Here is a 22,438-nt window from a genome sequence, read left to right as displayed (position 1 = left end):
AGAGAAATAGGGAGATGTAAAAAGATGAATAGTACTGGCTACAATGAACAGTTCAGAGGTTGGGCATACTGTGACAAATAACTCACCTCCTGGCTCGCCAAAGCCTGTACACCACCTATAAGACACAAGTCTGGAGAGTAATGGAACACTCTCCACTTACTTGGATAAGTTCCAAAGATATTCAAGAAGTCTATAGCATTCCAAAACAAAGGATCCCACTTGAGGGATTCTCCATTTGTCACTTTCAACACTCCCTCCCTCCACCAATGATGCAGTGACAGTAGTGTGTATCATTCAAAATAGAGTACTGCACCTTCTAAACCTACAACCTCCACTAACTAGAATTACTATATTGTTCGGGTGGTGAAGGACAGTACATTCACTAGAACATCACCACTTGCTAGTTTCCTCCAAGCTCCCTACTAACCTGACTTTGTGAGGAAGCAAGTTAAATATCCAGGTGAAGAAATCACAAACACAGGTACAGAAAACAGTTAAAAAGGCTTATGAAATATTTGCCTTTCCTTCAAGGTACTTAGGACGCAAACATGAGGAAGTGATAGTAATGATGACGTATAGCCTTGTTCAGAACCCATGTGGATTACATACTTCAATACAGTAAGACCCATTTAACATTGTCCCATTAAATGTCATTTCACCGTAACACAGGTCAATTAATGTTTTGGCCTGGTCTCTCACCAGCACATGGTGGTGTCTCGACCCGGTCTCTCAGCAGCACATGGTGGTGTCTCGACCCGGTCTCTCAGCAGCACAAGGTGGTGTCTCGGCCCGGTCTCTCAGCAGCACAAGGTGGTGTCTCGACCTGGTCTCTCAGCAGCACAAGGTGGTGTCTCGGCCCGGTCTCTCAGCAGCACAAGGTGGTGTCTTGGCCCGGTCTCTCAGCAGCACACGGTGGTGTCTCGGCCCGGTCTCTCACCAGCACACGGTGGTGTCTCGGCTCGGTCTCTCAGCGGCACGTAGTAGTGTCGCGGCTCGGTTTCTCACCAGCACATTGTGGTGTCTCGGACTGATTTCTCGGCAGCACATGGTGGTATCTTGGCCCGGTCTCTCAACAGCATATGGTGGTGTCTCGGCCCAGTCTCTCAGCAGCACATGGTGGTGTCTCGGCTCGGTCTCTCAGCAGCACATGATGGTGTCTCGGCTCGGTCTCTCAGCAGCACATGGTGGTGTCTTGGCCCGGTCTCTCAGCAGCACATGATGGTGTCTCGGCTCGGTCTCTCAGCAGCACATGGTGGTGTCTCGGCCCGGTCTCTCAGCAGCACATGGTGGTGTCTTGGCTCGATTTCTCACCAGGACATGGTGGTGTCTCGGCCCGGTCTCTCAGCAGCATATAGTGGTGTCTCGGCCCGGTCTCTCAGCAGCACACGGTGGTGTCTCGGCCAGGTCTCTCAGCAGCACGTAGTAGTGTCGCGGCTCAATTTCTCACCAGCACATTGTGGTGTCTCGGACTGATTTCTTGGCAGCACATGGTGGTATCTTGGCCCGGTCTCTCAACAGCACATGGTGGTGTCTCGGCTCGATCTCTCAACAGCATATGGTGGTGTCTCGGCCCAGTCTCTCAGCAACACATGGTGTCTCGGCTCGGTCTCTCAGCAGCACATGATGGTGTCTCGGCCCGGTCTCTCAGCAGCACATGGTGGTGTCTCGGCTCGGTCTCTCAGCAGCACATGATGGTGTCTCGGCTCGGTCTCTCAGCAGCACATGGTGGTGTCTCGGCCCGGTCTCTCAGCAGCACATGGTGGTGTCTTGGCTCGATTTCTCACCAGGACATGGTGGTGTCTCAGCCTGGTCTCTCAGCAGCACAAAGCAGTCTCTCAGCAGTACATGGTGTCTCTCTGCAGCACATGGCAGTGTCTTGGCCGAGTGGTTTTTTTGGTGGCTCATGGTGGTGCCTCAGTGGCACATGGCGTTGTCTTGGCTTGATCTTTCGGCAGCTTGTGACAGTCTCTGGGCTTGATGTATGAGTGGATCCTCCCCGGGCTTGTTCCGGAGGCAGAAGGGGAAGATTGGGGAGGCAGCAGCAGAAATGGCATTACAGCTCAACATGGGAAGAGCAAGTGGTGAGGGCGGTCGTCTGGTATTGGCAGTGGCAAGAACAGGCAGCTAAGGTCTCCCAGAGAGCGAGCTAAATGAAGGACCCACTAAAGACTGTTGAACTTTCAACTTAATTCTTTAATTTTTTCAGTTTAATTTAAGAAAGACCTTAATGTTAACTATTAGCATTATTTTTCTACTCATTCTCTGAAGGTAGTGCTTAACCTTTTAACTGTGTTTCTCTTACTACCTTGTAGCGAGGTTTCTGTACCTAGGTGCCTTTGTATCTAAGGTGGCACCATGCGTGGCAACATTAGATACTGTTCACTGTACGCTTGTGCTTGAGTACACATGACAATAAAATCTAAATCTATTCTATCCTTCCTTCACAGTGTCTTGCACATGATAGCTAATGTCCCTCTTCCAGCATCACCACCTCATTTTTATATCAATTCTTGTTTTATTACGTTATGAAGGTGGGAGTGGCATCCAGAGGCTTTAAAACCCAGGGTGATTGGAAAGGAAGATCAAAAGAGGGTGAAGTGAATCACAAAGTCATCACTGGGAGACAATTCACCATGTGTAAGTTTAAGGGGCGTCTCCTACCTCCCACTGTCCAGCTCCAGAGTTCCTCTTCACAGTGAGGGTCCAATAGAGGGCAATCTTGAGCAAGACTGTTGTTTCTGCAGGGGTTTCAGCAAGAGGAAGGATCAGAGGGAAACCAGCTCAAGGAGCAGGGAAGGCCACAGATTAAAGCAGCAGTATCAAGAGTTAGGGGTATTGTTGTGGGGGTGGGGGGTGGGGACTCTATTGCATTCGGTTGGTAAAAAGGGAGTATAATCTTCAAATTAGGGTTATCCTAGTTAGGGTTGAAATTGACAAACACCTTTTCACACAAAAGCGGTTCGATATCTGTTATATCCCTCCAAATACTTGTGGTCATCTGGAATTTTCAAGAGCGAGATGGTCAGGATTTGCTAAGCTAGAACACCAACCAATGTGGTTTATGGAATTGGCTGTAGGTCTTTTGGTTTATGGAATTGATCAAAAGTCATATCACAGAATGGCAGACTGAGCTGAAAGGGCTAAACGGCTCACATCTTTTCAAAATGCCTCCATTCTCTTCCTTTTGGTTGGGTTGTAATGATAGATCCTAATATCTATCAATATAAAATTTTGATTGACCTACCCCACCTCCTACATCTTTATTTCTTTCCAGACCATGCCTTGTGGTTTGGAAGCCATAGCATGTCCACTGGGCTTTTCCCCTTTGCCAAGGAGCAGAATATAGTTCAGGTTAGATTAGATTAGATTACATTACAGTGTGGAAACAGGCCCTTCGGCCCAACAAGTCCACACCGACCCGCCAAAGCGCAACCCACCCATACCCCTACATTTACGCCTATATCTAACACTACGGGCAATTTAGCATGGCCAATTCACCTGACCTGCACATCTTTGGACTGTGGGAGGAAACCGGAGCACCCGGAGGAAACCCACGCAGACACGGGGAGAACGTGCAAACTCCACACAGTCAGTCGCCTGAGGCGGGAATTGAACCCGGGTCTCTGGCGTTGTGAGGCAACAGTGCTAACCACTGTGCCACCGTGCCGCCCACAAGGTGCAGGAGCTAAAAGATTGAAACTACTTACAGTGAGAGATGAGCAGCAACCCCAGTGAGAAGTGGATTGGTGTGGGAAAAGGAGAGATTGATTGGGGGGTGGGAGAGGAGGGACACATCAGAAACTGGCCTGTTCTTTGATCTTTTCACGTATTCACAGAGAGGCTGTTGTCAGAATTGACAGCCTCATCAGGCAGGGCTTATAGCAGTGACTTACCTCCCTCTGTATGAGGATATGAAGACAACTAGACCCACATAAACAAGGTTAATATTGTTGGGAAAAAAATGCAGCAGAGCTGGGCAACACTGAATCATAAATCTAAGAATCATAGAATCTACTCTGACACATGTCCGATTTCCTTTTCCATTGACTTGCTGCTTCAACCCAGCACTGAGGAGCTTCCTATGTTAATTTTTAACATGTAGCAGAAAATGTCTGATGATCTACAGATGGCTTAATGGATCGGATTGTCAAACACTTCAAAACAGCAATCCATCAAGCTTTGGCACTGACCAGTCGCACTTCAGAAAATGTGCCCAATACTACCAGAGATTACCAATTTTCTTAGGCCCCTCCATGCTAAAATGATTGAGTTTCAGACATGTCCCAGTTCCTTTTGCCAGGACAAATGGCAGACACAGACATTGGTTTCTCAGAGTCTGTAGCTATCTTGGGACAAGAGTCATCTCAGGTCTCTAATGCTCCAAGAAAATTATGTCATCCACCCACTGTTCAACCTCATCTCATTAAAGGATCACTTTGCATTAGTAGATAAGATTTAAATAGAAAAGAAACAAACCAAATGGTACAATATCTACACTGCTGTTATACTCCACATGAGCCTCACCCAGATGAGAGGAGAACAAGTAAGTTAACAGCATAAAACATGAAGATAGTTGTCTCCTTGCTTTCCCATCCTGAAGTCTCCCCCAACAAATACCCCTATCCATCGTCCTCTTTTAAGAGTGCCCTTGATTTTGATCTGTACCCTTTCCCATGAGTAACAATACAGGAGATTATTTAATTGTATATTAATTTTAGTACATAGGACTCAGTGAATACTTCTAATGGGGTAAGCCAATGATAAAATGCCAATGGTTTTCACATCCCCATCAAGTCAGTAGTTGCCTGCTCAGTAGGATTTTTCACAGCTCAGTGAGCTTCAATTCGATGTCAGATTGCTATGCTAGCAGCTTCAATTGCACATTACAGCCACCGAACATTCATATCACACTGCACGGTTTCAGTAAGCACACACATTGGCCTCTTTATTTACCCCAGTACAGGATTGTTGTTTGTTCTCCTAAGCTTGTGGCCTCTTTTAAACAAACTGCATGCTTTTTAAGCTATTGCCCTTCTCTTTAGTGTAAGCAATCGAGAATCATTACCACTACAACATTGCAGTGCATTTTCAAGTGGAAGTAAACCATCTCATAGGGCGGTTTGAAACAGAGCAGGGGCTTCCCCTAACCATTTTGACCACAGTATTCTTCCCTTAATACTACTAGAAACAATCAACTTCTCATTTGATTTACTGCGTCTGAAACTTACTTACTGGCAGTAATACTTAACAGCAAGAATTGTACTTCCAAAGTAAATTGTGGGATATGAAACCGTTGAGGCATCCTGATGACTTAATAAGGTAATGTATAAGGAGAAACCTACTTTTTTTTTCATTCCTTGATAAGCTTCTTATTGCTCCTAATTTAGCTGATTTCCTTGGCTTTGATACTTACATTCCCTAACCCCATCATTTTTAAGGATGAATAATAAATTTCCATCAATAGATAAAGTGCAAACCAAATTGCAAAGTTAAATGTGACACTAAATCTGTAAGTATCTGAAGTACTTCCAAATGCTTTCAGCAGATTTAAAACTTACCCTCACGTTGTGCTTCTTTTTAAATTTGGTTTATTATTGTATGTGTACTTAGGTACAGTGAAAAGATCTGTTTTGCATGCACCACAGGCAGATCGTACCATAAAACGTATATTAGGGTAACAGAATAGAGCGAGGAATACAATGATACAGCTGCAGAAAAGGTGTGCAAAGAGCAAGACCAATATTTAAATTTAAAATTTGAGAGGTCCATTCAGATATCTGATAGCAGGAGGAAGAATCAGTTCTTAAATCTGTTAGTAGGCTTTTGCATCTTCTGCCTGACAGAAGAGATTATAACTGAGGTGGGAGGGATCTTTGATGATATTGGCTGCCTTCCCAAGGCAGCAACAAGTATAGATGGAGTCAATGGATGGAAGATCAGCTTGAGTGTTATCCAGACATTTGGTCTTTGCCAAGGAGAGGATCCTGTAAAACGGAAGCGATCGGGACAATGAAACTCTTGAAATCCTAGGGAGTCAGAAGACTGATTAAATTGGAGATAGAGATGAAGAAGATTCCACTGTAGCTTTAGGTTTGACTGGACCATCTTCTCTTTGTCCCAATAACAATTTGAGTGAAAGTAGCAAGTAACATGATCGGGTATCGCTAAGAAACTACAGAGAAACTGACAGTTATAACAAACCATTGTAATATCTTTTAATTTCCTTTCAAATAGACCGGAGTAACTTGCCACTGAGGGGAAGAGAAACAAAGATATGACTGGCCTTGTACCTCCACTCAATCAGCCACATCCTGATTGCCAGTCATCAGAGGAATCCATCCACAGATCATGGAAAGAGTCCAGATCAGATTTTCTTTCAACTGGAACAGAACGAAGCGATCAAAATATCCAAGAAGCATGTGATAAAACAGAACTAAGCGATCTGCAGCCAACAGATCAGATCTAAGCTCTGCAGTCCTCCTCGATCCAGCCATGAAGGTGATGGACAATTAAACAACTCACTGGAGGAGGAGGCTTCTATCCTCAATGATGAAAAAGCCCAGCACATCAGTGCAAAAGATAAGGCTGAAGCATTTGCAGCAATCTTCAGCCAGAAATGCTGAGTGGATGATCCATCTCGGTCTCATGTTTTAGATTAGATTACTTAGATTAGATTACTCACAGTGTGGAAACAGGCCCTTCGGCCCAACAAGTCCACACCGCCTCGCCGAAGCGCAACCCACCCATACCCCTACATCTACCCCTCATCTAACCTAACACTATGGGCAATTTAGCATGGCCAATTCACCTGACCTGCACATCTTTGGACTGTGGGAGGAAACCGGAGCACCCGGAGGAAACCTACGCAGACACGGTGAGAATGTGCAAACTCCACACAGTCAGTCGCCTGAGTCGGGAATTGAACCCGGGTCTCTGGCGCTGTGAGGCAGCAGTACTAACCACTGTGCCACCGTGCCGCCCACACCGTGCCGTCTCCTCCTGAGGTACCCAGCATCACAAATACCAGTTTTCAGCCAATTCAATTCACGCCATTAAAATGTGAAGAAAGGGTTAGAGGTACTAGATATTGTAACAGTTATGTGTCCTGACAACACTCTGGCACAGCACTGAAAACATATGCTCCATGGGTGGCACGGTGGCTCAGTGGTTAGCTCTGCTGCCTCATAGCACCAGGGTCCCAGGTTCCATTCCAGCCTCGGGCGACTGACTGTGTGGAGTTTGCACATTCTCCCCGCGTCTGCGTGGGTTTCTTCCGGGTGCTCCAGTTTCCTCCCACAGTCCAAAGATGTGCAGGTCAGGTGAACTGGCCATGTTAAATTGCCCACAGTGTTAGCTGCATTAGTCAGAGGGAAATGGGTCTGGGTGGGTTACTCTTCGGAGGGTTGGTGTGGACTTGTTGGGCTGAAGAGCCTGTTTCCACACTGTAGAGATCTAAGCTAATCATAACTTGTGCACTCTTGATCAAGCTACAGGGCAGCTGCAATACTGGCATCTACCCAACAATGTGAAAAATTGTCCAGTTATGTCCTCTACGCAAAAAAGCAGGGTAACTCCAACCCACCAGTGTCTGCCCCATCAGTCTACTCTCCATTATTAGTAAAGTGATGGAAGATATCATCAACAGTGCTATTAAACAGCACCTACTCATCAATAACCTGCTCAGTGATGCCCGGTTTGGGCTCTGCCAGGGCCACTCAGCTTCTGACCTCAATACAAACATGGACAAAGGAGCAGAATTTCAGAGGTGAGATGAAAGTGATAGCCCTTGACATTAAGAATGCATTCCATCAACTGTGGCATCAAGGAGCCCTAACAAAACTGAAGTCAATGTGAATCAGGAAATTCTCCGCTGGTTGGAGTCATGCCTGGCACAAAGAGAGATGGCTGTGGTTGTTGGAGGGTTGGTCATCTCAGCTCCAGGTCATCTCTGCAGCAGTTCCTAGGCCCAACCATCTTCAGTTATTTCATCATTGACGTTCCTGCCATCATAAAGTCAGTGAAACACCTACAAAGAGCCAGTACCCTGTCACCAAATCATCCTTTATTTACACAGGGAGAGATCTTGATATTGATCCAGCTCCCTTACAGCCAGCTTTCAGAGTGAACAGAATGTCTAATACTCCTGTCTGTAATTGTCAGCCAGGGCTCTCTGATTGGACCAGATTCACAGCCCCAGTCAGGGAATTCATATTCTGTAAGGTCCGCCTGGTGGACCTCGTTACAACCACTACAGTCAGAAGTGGGGATGTTCGCCGATGACTGAACCATGTTCAACACCATTGAGAACTCCTTAGATACTGAAGCAGTTCATGTTCAAATGCAACAAGACCTGGACAATATCCAGGCTTGAGCTGAAAAGTGGCAAGTAACATTCATGCCACACAAAAGTCAGGCAATGAACATCTCTAATAAGAAACAATCTAACCAATGTCCTTTGTATTCAAAAACATTATCTTCACCAAATCCCTCACTATCAACATCTTTGAGTCGCCGTTGACTATATAAATCCAGAGACAGCAACAGCAGGTCACAAGCCAGGAATACTGCAGTGAGTAATTCACTCCTGACTCCCAAGGGCTCACCATCTACAATGCGCAAGTCAGGATTATGGTAGAATACTTCTCATTTGTCTAGATGAATGCAGCACAACAACTCACAAAAAGTTTGACTCTATCCAGAACACAGCAATCTATTTGTTTGGTGCCACAACCACAAACATCAAAACTGTTGATTTTGTGCTCAGTACACTGAAGTCTATGATATTCAAATATATAAAGGCCTTCGTCTGACCCTGAGAAACCCTATTGTAAACCTTCCTTCAGGCCAAAAAACAACCATTGACAACTGTTTTGTTTCCTGTGCTTTAGCTAAGTTCATATCCATACTGCGGCTGACCCTTTTATTCCATGGGGCTTTAAATTCACTGACAAGATCATAACTGAATAATTTATCAAATTCCAATGATTTTGAAAATCCATGTACACCACATCATTAGCTGCTCATTTCTTTATTAACTGTCTTGATTATTTCACCAATATACTCAAACAAGTTAGTTAATCAAGAAAACAAAACAAAGAACTGTGAATGCTGGAAATCAGAAACAAACTAGAAATTCAGCAGGTTTGACAGCATCTGTGTAGAGGTAGCAGAGTTAATGTTTCAGGTCCAGTGACTGGGCCTCGCTAGATCTGAAACAGCAACTCTGCTTACTCTCCATAGATGCTTTTAGTTTTCCCAGCCATTTCTGTTTTTGTTAGTTAATCAAGATTTACTTTTAACAAATACATGTTACCTTTTACTCCTGGATTCCATAACAAGAAACATAAACTAGGTCTGAATGTACTTTTCTCAACTTCTTTGAAATCTCCTCCTTCCCTTCTCCTCTCAGAGGAATATTGTCCCAACTACTTAGATCTTTCCTCAAGTCTGTGGTGTCTCAGCGCTGGAATTATTTGCGTAAATTATTTGATTCAGCCTCTAACGTGGCTTTTTATCCTTAACTCTGGTGGCTGCCAGCTTGCAGTTAAGATAGCTGGCTCCTCCATTGAACTGCAAGGTTTCATACTTGAAAGGGGTTCCACTTGCTTGCTGGAAGAATATCTCAGGAATATCCTTGCAGAAGCCTCACTGTGTCTTCTACTGGGAACTGACTTAACCTTAGCACTACCTACAGCTTGTGGATGCAGAGTCATTGCTTCTGTTCAACTGCCTCTGGCAAAATTGCACTACGTAAAAATGCATCCAGGTATCAACCAGTCACTCTATATATGTATTTGTTTCAGGTCTAGTCTTTAAGTAGACCTCCATAGGACTGCAAAGATCCTGACCAGAGTATCTAACCACATATGACATCTAGCAAGGCAAGAGAAAGCTCCATTTTTATTAAAGTGGTAACACAAACTGAGCTCATATGTGGTCAAAAAAGATTGAGAATTGACCTTTTTTTGCTGTGCATAGGGCACAAGGAAGATAATGAACAGGAGATCAGCTAAAATGTTCGATGGACAACCATTAAAATTGGTTCAGTTTCAATCATACAGTGGGACGTGTATTTACATCCACTGTTTTAGGAAGAATGCTGATGGGATTGGTAGTGAATTCTGATTGATAGAGACATTGGCATGGAGAGTACACCAGTTAGATGATGACTGCCAGCTAACTGCCAATCCAAAAGTTTGGCAATGCTTCTATCAATCAGAGTCCATTAGCCAATCAATCAATCAGCACGCTCTTCTCATAGAGTATGAAATATTGATCCCCTTTACCATGTTATTTTTGTGAATGTCTGGATGAGTGCAGAAAAGGAAGCTTCAAAAAATGTGTCTTATTTCAGCAATAAATGAAATTGGAGGATAAGAATAAAAATGGCATGGGCTGGCCCTCAAACAGTTTCAGTGGCATTATCTGTGGGGAGAATCATTCTAACCACCAAATGACATGGAGAATGAAAGCCTGGAAAAATAGAAAAATAAGATTCTCACATATAAGAATCATCTAAGGTTTTGGCAAGACTGGAATTTTGCTAGTGAATGGTGAGGGGTCTATTTGCGTGTACTCCAAAAGCTTTCTGAGCTCTCCCTTATTAACTTCACTAGTTACATCCTTGAAAAATTCCAGTTGATTTAACAGGCATGATTTTCCTTTCATAAATCCACACTGACTCTTCCCAATTGTTCCACTATTTTCCAAATGTTCTTCAGCCCTGATCTTGCTTCATGAATTGCTTCTAAAGCTAATATATTTTTTCTCAAGCAAACTATACACAGTGTTCCAGGTGTAGTCTCACTGACACCCTTCACAATTGTCAACACACCTCTCTATTTTTATATCCCATTCCTTTTGCAATAACCACTTACATTGTATTTGCCAGCTGATTATTTGCTTTAACTAAATATTAGTAAATTCTTGTAGTTATGTTCCAGCACTTGTATACCTCTGTGCCTTAAAGTTTTGTTGTATTTCTCTATTTAAATAATGTGCAACTTTAGTATTTCTTTAAAATGAACAAGTTCATTCTCCAATGTATCTGCCATTTTGTTGCCTGCTCACTGAGCACATCCAATTCCCTTTATAGAGTGCTTATATTTTCTGTACGATTCATTTTCGGATCTATCTATAGCAAACATCCATTCACCTGACTTAGGCAATAGAAGAGGTAAAATTAGTAAATACGTCTTGACGAATAATTCTGTACATTCCATAATTTCAAATTAGTTGCAAAGCAGATTTGCTAATTGCAGAGTTATTCATTGAAAGACTTTTAAAGCTCCACATGTATTATTTATTTAAGGTATCATCTTTACTAGGCATGTCTGGTAATATTTTGTTGCTTGGCAGAGCTGTGTAGTAATAGAAATCAGAGAATCGCCAGTGTGGAAGCAGATCAATTGGCCCATCGAGTCCACACTGACCCTCCTACCCCACTACCCTATTCCTGTAAAATTGAATTTCCTGTGGCTAACCCTCTGATCCAGCACATCCTGCGCACTAAGGACAATTTAGCATGACCAAATCCACCTCACCTGCACACTTTTGGACTGTGGGAGGAAACCCATGCAGACAGAGAGAGAATGTGCAAACTCCACACAGTCATACAAGGGTGGAATCGGACCCAGGGTTTTGGTGCTGTGAGACAGCAGTGCTAACCAGTGAGTCACCACCCCAACCAATAGCTGCTAAATTCCTGATATGATGTAGCTGCATTAAATGTTTGAAATAAGAAGGAAATATGTCATGTGAGTGTAAAGGGCACCAGAAACCCACGGGAAAATACTTCTCATAATCTTTGCTTGATTTCTTTTAAGGCTGTTTTCAAGAATTCAATCACTTTCCTGCACATGGATTAAATTGAATTCATACCACAGGAGCTGGATTTTTCTTTTCTAGTGCCCACATATTAAATGTGGAGGCTCCGCCCACTACCCTGAACCTAATCTATTTTTGTGGGTTGAGGGTCATTGTCAATTATGCATTTCCACCAGGATTCCTGACACCAAGTGATCGCAGGAACATTGAAATGGTACTGTTGCAGAATCAGAGGCGTAGTAATCATATGTCAACAACAACTGCATTTATATTCTGCCTTTAATGCAATAAAGCATGCCATTGTACTTTACATGTGTATTATCACACAAAATTTGGCGGTGTATCATGATCATGGGATATGACCCAAAAGATGGGTCAAACAGTTAAATTTTAAGGAATGTTGTAAATAATGAAAGAGAGGTAGTAAAACATTAAGGAGGGAATTCCAGAACATTAGGTCTTCGTAACTGAAAGTATTGCCACTTCGGGTGGAATAAGTAAAATCCAGAATGCAGAGGTCGAAACTGTGACAGTGCAGATGTCTTGGAAGTTTATATGGCTGGAAGAGGATTTAAAGATAAGAAAGGACAAGATCATGATGGCTCAGTGGTTAGCACTGCTGCCTCACAGTGCCAGGGACCCCGGTTCAATTCCAGCCTTAGGCGACTGTCTGTGTGGACTTTGCACATTCTCCCTGTCTCTGTGTGGGTTTTCTCCCACAAAGATGTGCAGATTAGGTTCATGGGCTGTGCTAGATTGCCCATAGGGTTCAGGGATGTGTGAGCTGGGTGTATTAGTAAGGGGTAAATATAGGTTAGGGGGAATGGGTCTGTTACTCTTCAAAGAGTCAGTGGGGATTTGTTGCGCCGAAGAGCCTGTTTCCACACTGTCAGGATTCTAAAGATAAAAAGTAACTAATTATGAGTGGCATGGTGGCTCAGTGGTTAGCTCTGCTGCCTCACAGCACCAGGCAACTGGGTTCGATTCCTGCCTTGGGCGTCTGTCTGTGTGGAATTTGCACATTCTCCCCATGTCTGTGTGGGTTTCTTCCGGGTGCTCTGATTTCCTCTCACAGTCCAAAGATGTGCAGGTCAGGTGAATTGGCCATGCTAAATTGCCCATGGTGTTAGGTGCATTAGTCTGGGGCAAATATAGGGTAGGGGAATGGGTCTGGGTGGTTACTCTTTGGAGGGTCAGTGTGGACTTGTTGGGCCAAATGGCCTGTTTCAACACTGTAGGAAATCTAAATCATGATGAGATTGAAAACAAGAACAACAGTTTAAAGATTAGTGTGTCGTTTGTGCTAAGTGCCAATGTAAATCAGTGAGAATAAGGGACTGGCTGAATAGAATTTAGGAGATTATCTGATATAGACAGCACAATTTAGGAACTTTAAGTTTAGAGATGGGACAAAATCAGAGGCCAAGTAGTAAAAACATAAGAACAAACAATCTCACAGAGCCCTGAATACATTAGTATGTCTTGACTGAAAATAAGTTCTAAACATACAAGTGGCAAGGAATATAGGAGAAAATAAAGGCCATTGCAGGCTTCAGAGTTCCATCTCTTATTATGGACCCTCCTGTCACTGTCCCAGGAAATACTGGCAGGCTTTATCTGGAAATTACTGGGAATGGCCTGAGGAGCATGGCTTGGAAAGAAAGTGGACCTCAAAATCAGAGTTTATCTGTCTACATGCATCAGCATATAATAGTCAGGAAACATGAAGTAAACAGCAGTTGCAGAGGTGTAGTGGGGAGGAAAATCATCTTGCAATTGCCCCCTTTTTTTTGTACCCAATTTTTCAGAAAAATAGAAGTTCAACTTATATCAAACTTGAAAAGAGATAAAAAAAAATACAGGCCTTGTGAAACACCAATAGAAACATTTGGAAGTGAGAACCTAATTGTAATTCTGTTTGCATTAGCATGCTCTCCCCAATGCCCAACCGTTGGCTGTTCAAAACATAATGTCCAATGATAAATCTGTTGTCCGATGCATTGCCCTTTACACTATCACTTAAGTCCCACCTTCTAGGATTTAAGATTTTCTTGCAGTATGGCTCTATTTTGCCTCATTGAAAAATCAAAGGACAAAAAGCATCCTGCCTGTGCAAATTCTGCATGTATTGCTGGTTGTGACATTTTCTTGAAATAGAGCTTTCGCTGCATTTTTAATTCATCTTAAAGAAGCATAAAAATTAATACTGATAAGTTCACAATTTATTTTCAGTCCTCCTGTTGATGATACAACCCTGCAATATAAATGAATCTGAATACACAGGATTACCTTTTGGTTCTGGAATAAGGTGGGCTTAAAAGAATCAGTTTTTAAAATATCATATACATTATAAATTTCTGAACTATCAATGTAACTCTACATGTTAGCATTGTAATTTCACAGTCAAGACATCTGCTTATCAATTCTGGATGCAAATATTTATTGCCGTCCCAGTTTCAAAGATGGTGTATTCCTGGCAATTTCTCACTGTTTAAACAAGTTTGGGAGCTAATAAAGACCTTGCGAGTATGTCACATTCCTGAGATCACACTGGACATTTGTTAGAAGAAATTCTGCATTTGACTGATTACAATTCCAACTGCTACATTGTAACAAGCTCTTTGCCTTGTTGCCAAGATAATTGTGCAAGTAAGATAAACAAGTAATAAATTAAAAATAGAATAATATGACAATTAACCATCATTTTAAAAGACACCATCCCAAATAATTTTGACTCTCAGTTTATGAATTGCACCAAAACTATAAGACACGGCTAACACCTGTCCTCTGCATTTGTTTCCCATATGAAGGATAGTGAACATGGCAGGTAGTGTAGATACTCCTGTTAGAAATAGCTAAATTTTAGATTAGATTATCCACAGTGTGGTAACAGGCTATTTGGCCCAACAAGTCCACACCAACCCTCCAAAAAGTAACCTACCCAGATCCATTTCCCTCTGACTAATGCACCTAACACTATGGGCAATTTAGCATGACCAAATCATCTAAACTAGACATCTTTGGATTGTGGGAGGAAACCCATGCAGACACAGGGAGAATGTGCAAACTCCACACAGTCACCTGATGCAGGATTCAAACCTGGGTCCCTGGTGCTGTGAGGCAGCAGTGCTAACCACTGTGCCACCCCACAGTGGCTGTACTTTTAAACAGTATAGAGGTAGCCTGGCAAATAAAATAAGGCAGAATAAACATCCACCAAATCTCTGTCCCAGAAATTACACAAAGAGCAGAAAGAAAATATTTGTGGGTAAACAAATCAACTGGTGTTGAAAAATGCAAGAATTGAAATATTTTCCATTCACTGTTTATGCTCAAAGCACTGCCTTTTGCTTTGTGAATGTTTTCAACAAATGCTGCTGATCGGGGGTCTGTATGGGCATACCTTCGTTTACTACATACTTAAATAATATGTTGGGATATTCTTATGTGCTGTACACAAAAATTATCTGAGCACGGGAATTAAAGGAACAACATTTGAATTTATGTGAGAAAATGCCTGGGATACAAGATTCCCAAGACGGGATCATATTGTACTTCAGACAACCATGACCAGAAAAAGAGAAGTAAATGGACCGCTTTTATTTTAATTCTACCACTGAAGGAAGTTAAAAATCACCCCCTTGATATTACTTAATTAGCTTAAAAATGTATTGATTGGTTTCTGTTTTTGATACCTGCAGGCTGATTATTCCAACTTTACATTACATTTTAAGTTCTGCAGCAATGTTTTGCTTACAAAATCAAAATCACATTATATTCATAGAACATAGAACAATACAGCACAGAACAGGCTCTTCAGCCCTCGATGCTGCGCCGACCTGTGAATTATTCTCAGCTCGTCCCCCTACATTATCCCATCATCATTCATATGCTTATCCAAGGATTGTTTAAATCTCCCTAATGTGGCTGAGATGACGACATTAGCAGGTAGGGTATTCTACGCCCTTACGCTCTGAGTAAAGAACCTGCCTCTGACACCTGTCTTAAATCTATCACCCCTCAATTTGTAGTTATGCCCCCTCGTACAAGCTGACATCATCATCCTAGGAAAAAGACTTTCACTGTCTAAACTATATAATCCTCTGATCATCTTGTATGTCTCTATCAAATCCCCTCTTAGCCTTCTTCTCTCCAATGAGAGCAGATCTAAGTCTTTCCTCATAAGACCTTCCCTCTAGACCAGGCAAAATCCTGGTAAATCTCCTCTGCACCTATTCCAATGCTTCCAAATCCTTCCCGAAATATGGCAACCAGAACTGTACACAATATTCCACGTGCGGCCGCACTAGCGTTTTATGTAATTGCAGCATGATATTGCGGCTCCAGAACTCAATCCCTCCACCAATGAAACCTAACACACCATATGCCTTCTTAACAGTACTTTCAACCTATCATGTACATAGATACCAAGATCCCTCTGCACATCCACACTACCAAGAATCTTTCCATTGACCCAGTACTCTCCCTTCCTGTTATTCTTTCCAAAGTACATCACCTCACATTTAGCTGCATTGAACTCCATTTGCCACCTCTCAGCCCAATTCTGCAGTTTATCCAAGTCCCCCTGCAACCTGCAACATTCTTCCAAACTGTCCCTTCAAATGGAGTATATATTCAATGTACGAACAACTAACTGAACAAATGGGAACAGGAACTACCAGCAACATTTTCTGATAGTGTGTGGAAAGAAATCTAAACTTTGGCTCAGCTAATCTCAAGACATTTAAAATTAAAGATATAAATAGGCAAATTCAATCCCATTGCTTTCATATTCTGAAAAATTCACACATCATTTAGATCAGGAAGAAGGTGAGAAATAGAAACCATCAGCCATAAATCTGTAACTGAAGCTTGATACTGGAGCACAAAGAAACATAATTCTGCTTTGACTCTATCAGTAGATCTTGCCTGTAATTTGAAAGCAGGTGTGTGCCCAAAGAAAGATGCCCTGAATCTGATCAACATTACATTAAGGATAGACAAGGGAATTGAGATTCAACAGCTAGGAACAACAGAAATTAAATGAATATGCAAAGGTAAATATTTAACTGTATTTAATGAAAATACAGTAGGGGAGTGGGAGGGGAGAGTAAGCTAGAAACATAGAGAAGTGTAGGGAGGCTATTTCAAAGCTCTGTCCCTTTGCAACTGAAAGTACAGTCTACTGTGAGGAGCAAATATGATTGTGGATGTACAAGAGGTCAGCATTGGAGGCACACATATCTTGGAGAGTTATGGGGCTGGGGGAGGTTGCAGAGACAAGGAAGGGCAAGGGATGGAGGGATTGGAAACAAGGAAGGTAACATTAAAGTCAAGACATGCTTGCGTGGCTATTATGCAGTCAGTGAGCACAGGGCGATAAGCAAATGTACTTGGCACAGGTTAAATGTATTTGACGCAGGCAGCAGGCTTTGGATGCTTTCCAGTTTACAGAGGGTAGTGCGTGGGAAACCAGACAAGTGTGCATTGGAGAAGTCGCGTCTAAATGTAACAAAGGCACGAACGAGAGTTTCAGCAGCAGGTGAACTGAAAGGAGGTGAAGTCAGGCGATATTACACATGTCAAATAGATGCTCTTATTGATGGCATGAATGTGTGTTCAGATGCTCATCAAATGTGACACCCAATTTATCGTTAAATAGACTTGCTCAATTTCAGACTGTTGCCAGGCAGAGGGACAGGTCACCAACCAGGCAATGGGGCTTGCAATGGAAGCCAAAAACAGTGGCTTCTGTCTTCCCAATATTTAATTAGAGCAGGATTCTGCTCATCCAGTAGAGGACAACAGGCAAGCTGTCTAACAACTTACAAAAGCAAGGGAATCAAGCAATATGGGGTGAAAGACAGATGTCCAAGAGACCATAAGAAATAAGAGTGGAAGTAAAGCCATTCAGCCCATTGAGTCCACTCCGCCATTCAATCATGGCTGATGGGCATTTCAACTCCACTTACCCACACTCTCCCTGTATCCCTTAATTCCTTGCGAGATTAAGAATTTATCAATCTCTGCCTTGAAGACATTTAATGTCCCAGCCTCCACTGAGCTCTATGGCAATGAATTCCACAGGTCTACCACTTTCTGGCTGAAGAAATATCTCCTCATTTCTGTTCTAAATTAACCCCCTCTAATTCTAAGGCTATGCCCACGGGTCCTATAATCCCCACTTGACGGAAATAATTTCCCAGCGTCCACCCTTTCTAAGCCATGCATTATCTAATAATTTTCAATTAGATCTCCCCTCAATCTTCTAAACTCATATGAATTTAGAATTCCAGGATCCTCAGCCGCTCATCATATGTTAGGTCTACCATTTCAGGGATCATCCATGTGAATCTCTGCTGGACACACAGTGCCAGTATGTCCTTCCCGAGGCGTGGGACATAAAACTGGACACAGCATTCTAAATGGGGCCTACCCAAAGCTTTATAAAGTCTCAACCTCTTCAAAGAATTCTAACAGGTTTATCAGGCACGTCCTCCCCTTACTAAATCCATGCTGATTTGTTCTAATCTGACCCTGCACTTCCAAGAATTTAGAAATCTCATCCTTAACGATGGATTCTAGAATGTTACCTACAACCAAGGTTAGGCTAATCGGCCTATAATTTATTTGTCAGCATACATGTGAGAACCAATGCTATGTATTCGAATAATGCTGCTGGAAATAGCGTGCAGATGTAAAATAGGAGGGTAAGGGACAGATTCTTATAAGATAACAGATGCAGTCGTGTAGAACTGGAAGAGAGCCATTGCACCTGTTTCTCAGAGTATGGTTGGAGACATTAGAATGAAATTCCAGGAGCACTATGCCACCCAGCTGGAGAAAATCGAGAGGAGTTGCAGGAGGACGGTGTAATCAATTGTGTTAAAGGCTGTAAACAGGTTGAGAAGGACGAGAGGAATAAGTGACTTCTGTCACAGTCACAAGAATGTCATTTGTGACTTTTATGTAACCCATTTCAGTGCTGTGGCAGGGAGAGATTGGAGACATTCAAACATGGAGTTACAGGACAGAAGGAAACTGATCTGGGAGGCATCAACATTTTTAAGGGCTTTGGAGAGTAAAGGGGATTGGAAGATGGGATGATTGTTTAGAATAACAGTAGAGTCAACAGGTGTTTTTTTTTGAGTGAGCTTTTGATTACAAATTCAAAAAAAAAGAGGGAAGAGAGAGAACTGTTTACAAATCGATTGGCATTACCCTGAAAACACTGCATCCTAATTCCTGATCATTCATTGCATTAAAAAGGTTTTTAACCACATTGCCTCTCATTTTGTTTCTGCTAATCATTTTAAATCTGTGCTCACTTCTTACCTTCAGCTATTTTAAACTTAACAAATAGCCATATTAATTTGACTTTTCAGTGCAAACAATAATGTAGTGCACTGGTTCTTCGATTTGATTTACGGCTTCTCCTTTATATTATTTTTAATCTGCACTCACTCATGCTTCACTCTGATTTGGAATTGTACCCATTTACGTGCAGAACTGAACACTTCTCTGTACTGAAAGTCAGTTGTCAGACTTCACTATTCTATCCAAATCCTGGTGCAAACTTTTTCCAAATTTGGTGGGGGTATTTCAAGACAAGGGGGCATATTTTTAAGGTGAGAGGAGAAAGACTTTAAAAAAAGATATGAGGGGCAATTGTTTGGAATGAACTTCCAGAGGAAGTGGTGCATGTGAGTATAACTACAACATTTAAGACATTTGGATAAGTACACGAATGTTTGGAGGGGTACGGGCCAAGTACAGACAGTGAAACGAGTTTAGCTTGGGATTATGGTCGACATGGATTGATTGGACCGAAGGGACTATTTCCGTGCTGTATGGCTTTGTTACCCTACTTAGAGGGCTCCACTACTCTACTTAGAGGTCTAATCCACAACATTTAATTTTGTAGCATCTTTATTTTTCTTCTTTATATTCGAATGTAATAATACTGCCCACTTGATTATCAAACTGACAGCAATTGTGCATGATTGTGTATAACATTTGGCTTTCACTGTGAGTGCATAGACTTGGTGTCTGGCCATGATTCTGTAATTACAAGATGGCTCATGTAATGTGTTTTAAACTAATGTAGAGCAGATTGAAACTAATCTTAACAACTTGAAAATATTTTATAAGACATTCCCAGGATGGCTAACTTAATCACAGTTCGCTTCATATAAGGCTGATAAAACCCTTTATGACTATCGATAAGGTAACCTGGTCTTGTTGCCTTGTTTTATTTCACTGCATTGTTATTCTTAACTTGGATAGATTTTTAGGACATCTGCAATATTGGAAATCCTAAGCATAAAGAAATTCAATCTGTTTATTTCCACTAGAACCCAGTTTGTGTTTGGTATGCTTTCCAGCTGCTATATACTTTAAACACTAGTGTTAACAGTAGCCCAGCAAAGTTAAGAGAGATTGAAGTTGACTCATCTCATGGGTTCAGCAAGAGTTCTACAAGTTTTAATTTAATAGATTACACTATTAACTTTACTATTAAACAATCTGCAGTTACTCTCTTTTGCAGAGAGTTAACAAAACTATACATCTGCAACAAAACTCTATTGCTTCTAATAATTTAAGTATAAACCACATAATGGATGATTTGTTTAAAATGTTGCTCTCGTAAAATGCCTTGTTATACATGTACTTTATGATGATGTGGAATTAAAAACTGTGTAGTGTGCATTGTTTAATAGATTATGACAGAAATGTTCATTAATCATTGTGAGTAACTAGCTAATTTAAGCTTTTAGGTCAATAGTGTACAGGTTTTAATCGGCTTGTGGGATTTTGACATTGAGGGATTAGCATCAATTACTTTTTAAGCAATAGACTGAATGCTGGGGTTTGATTTTTAGCCACAGACAGGACTGGGAATGAAGATGGGGAGGAGCTAAATGTTGGTTGGCATGTCCGTTCCCCAGTGTGTCTCTCTGTCATTTTGTGAAGGTGGGGGTTGGGGAAGAAGAGGGATGTGACAGGTCTACCTGTGTGAGCAATAGACTGAATGCTGGGGTTTGATTTTTAGCCACAGACAGGACTGGGAATGAAGATGGGGAGGAGCTAAATGTTGGTTGGCATGTCCGTCCCCCAGTGTGTCTCTCTGTCATTTTGTGAAGGTGGGGGTTGGGGAAGAAGAGGGATGTGACAGGTCTACCTGTGTGAGCAATAGACTGAATGCTGGGGTTTGATTTTTAGCCACAGACAGGACTGGGAATGAAGATGGGGAGGAGCTAAATGTTGGTTGGCATGTCCGTCCCCCAGTGTGTCTCTCTGTCATTTTGTGAAGGTGGGGGTTGGGGAAGAAGAGGGATGTGACAGGTCTACCTGTGTGAGCACAGTGTGCTGCTGTTTAAGCCAATGGATGGCTACATAAGACCCATTGGATACTGACTGAAATTTTCAATCAACCTCAGGTTCGGAACAGTACGGCGGGGGGGGGGGGGGTTACTTCAACTGCCTGAAGGTGAAATTTCAGCAACTGATTTGGAGGGGGTGTCATTATGCCAAGCTGTTCAGAGGGTATCCTGCCTTGGAATGGTACTAGCTGCAGGCCAATCTGTAGAGGGGTTCTGCATGCTACAGTGGTGACTAAGCTGTAAAGGTTATAAAGAGAATGCCTTCCTTTGGAAGTGCCCATCTGTCATGTATGTCCTATGGTGCTGCATTCAAGCTAAGAGGCTCAGTTTGGCCCTCAAGCTATAAACGCCCACCCACGTTCCATAATTGGAAGCAAGCCCTTTCTCTGGCAACTAAAAGTCTTCTCCAGGGAAACTTACAATGACTGCCTTTCACACATGCATGGGCTTCTGAACACCATCTCACCCTCATGGCATGATATGCCCCTAATATTTGCAAAATCTCATCACTGGTCATCTGCAGGTTGCTTTCCTATTCAATAAAAAGAGCATCTCCCATTACACAGAAGGTAAAAGAGGACAAAATAGAACTTGCTACACAAATATTTATCAAAACTATCCCAAATCTTAGCTTTATGTATGTATTTTCAGTGATGTCTCTAAGGAGCAATACTGTTTGACATACATCAATTTTATCCGACACTGAAAATGCAGTGAAGTGGAAATATCCACAATTGTACACTCATGTCAGACTGCAAAAGACACAACAGTTGTTTTCTTAATTATTACCAAATCAGACAGGTGCAGACATTCACTCATGTCATGCATAAATTCATGTTACCATATTTTCTTAATTGACAATAGACAATAGGTGCAGGAGTAGGCCATTCTGCCCTTTGAGCCTGCACCACCGTTCATTATGATCATGGCTGATCTTCCTCATTCAGTATCCTGTTCCTGCCTTATCTCCATAACCCTTGATTCCACTATCCTTGAGAGCTCTATCCAACTCTTTCTTAAACGAATCCAGAGACTGGGCCTCCACTGCCTTCTGGGGCAGAGCATTCCACACACCCACCACTCTCTGGGTGAAGACGTTTCTCCTCATCTCTATCCTATATGGCCTACCCATTATTTTTAAGCTGTGACCTCTGGTTCGGGACTCACCCATCAGCAGAAACATGTTTCCTGCCTCCAGAGTGTCCAATCATTTAATAATCTTATACGTC

The 22,438-nt window shown here is 42.3% G+C and overlaps 1 protein-coding gene across 3 annotated transcripts in view; it reads right to left on the bottom strand.

Moving 5' to 3' along the window:
* The window catches only part of pde1a (phosphodiesterase 1A, calmodulin-dependent), a 605,934-nt gene that overhangs the window by 190,373 nt on the left and 393,123 nt on the right, over positions 1-22,438 (bottom strand). The gene's annotated exons all lie outside the window — the stretch shown is intronic.

The sequence above is a fragment of the Chiloscyllium plagiosum genome, unplaced genomic scaffold, assembly GCF_037043375.1.
Source record: "Chiloscyllium plagiosum isolate Xiang-an unplaced genomic scaffold, Cpla_swu_hap1 HiC_scaffold_7, whole genome shotgun sequence".
Lineage (NCBI taxonomy): Eukaryota > Metazoa > Chordata > Chondrichthyes > Orectolobiformes > Hemiscylliidae > Chiloscyllium > Chiloscyllium plagiosum.
This window is presented reverse-complemented; position numbering and strand designations above follow the sequence as displayed.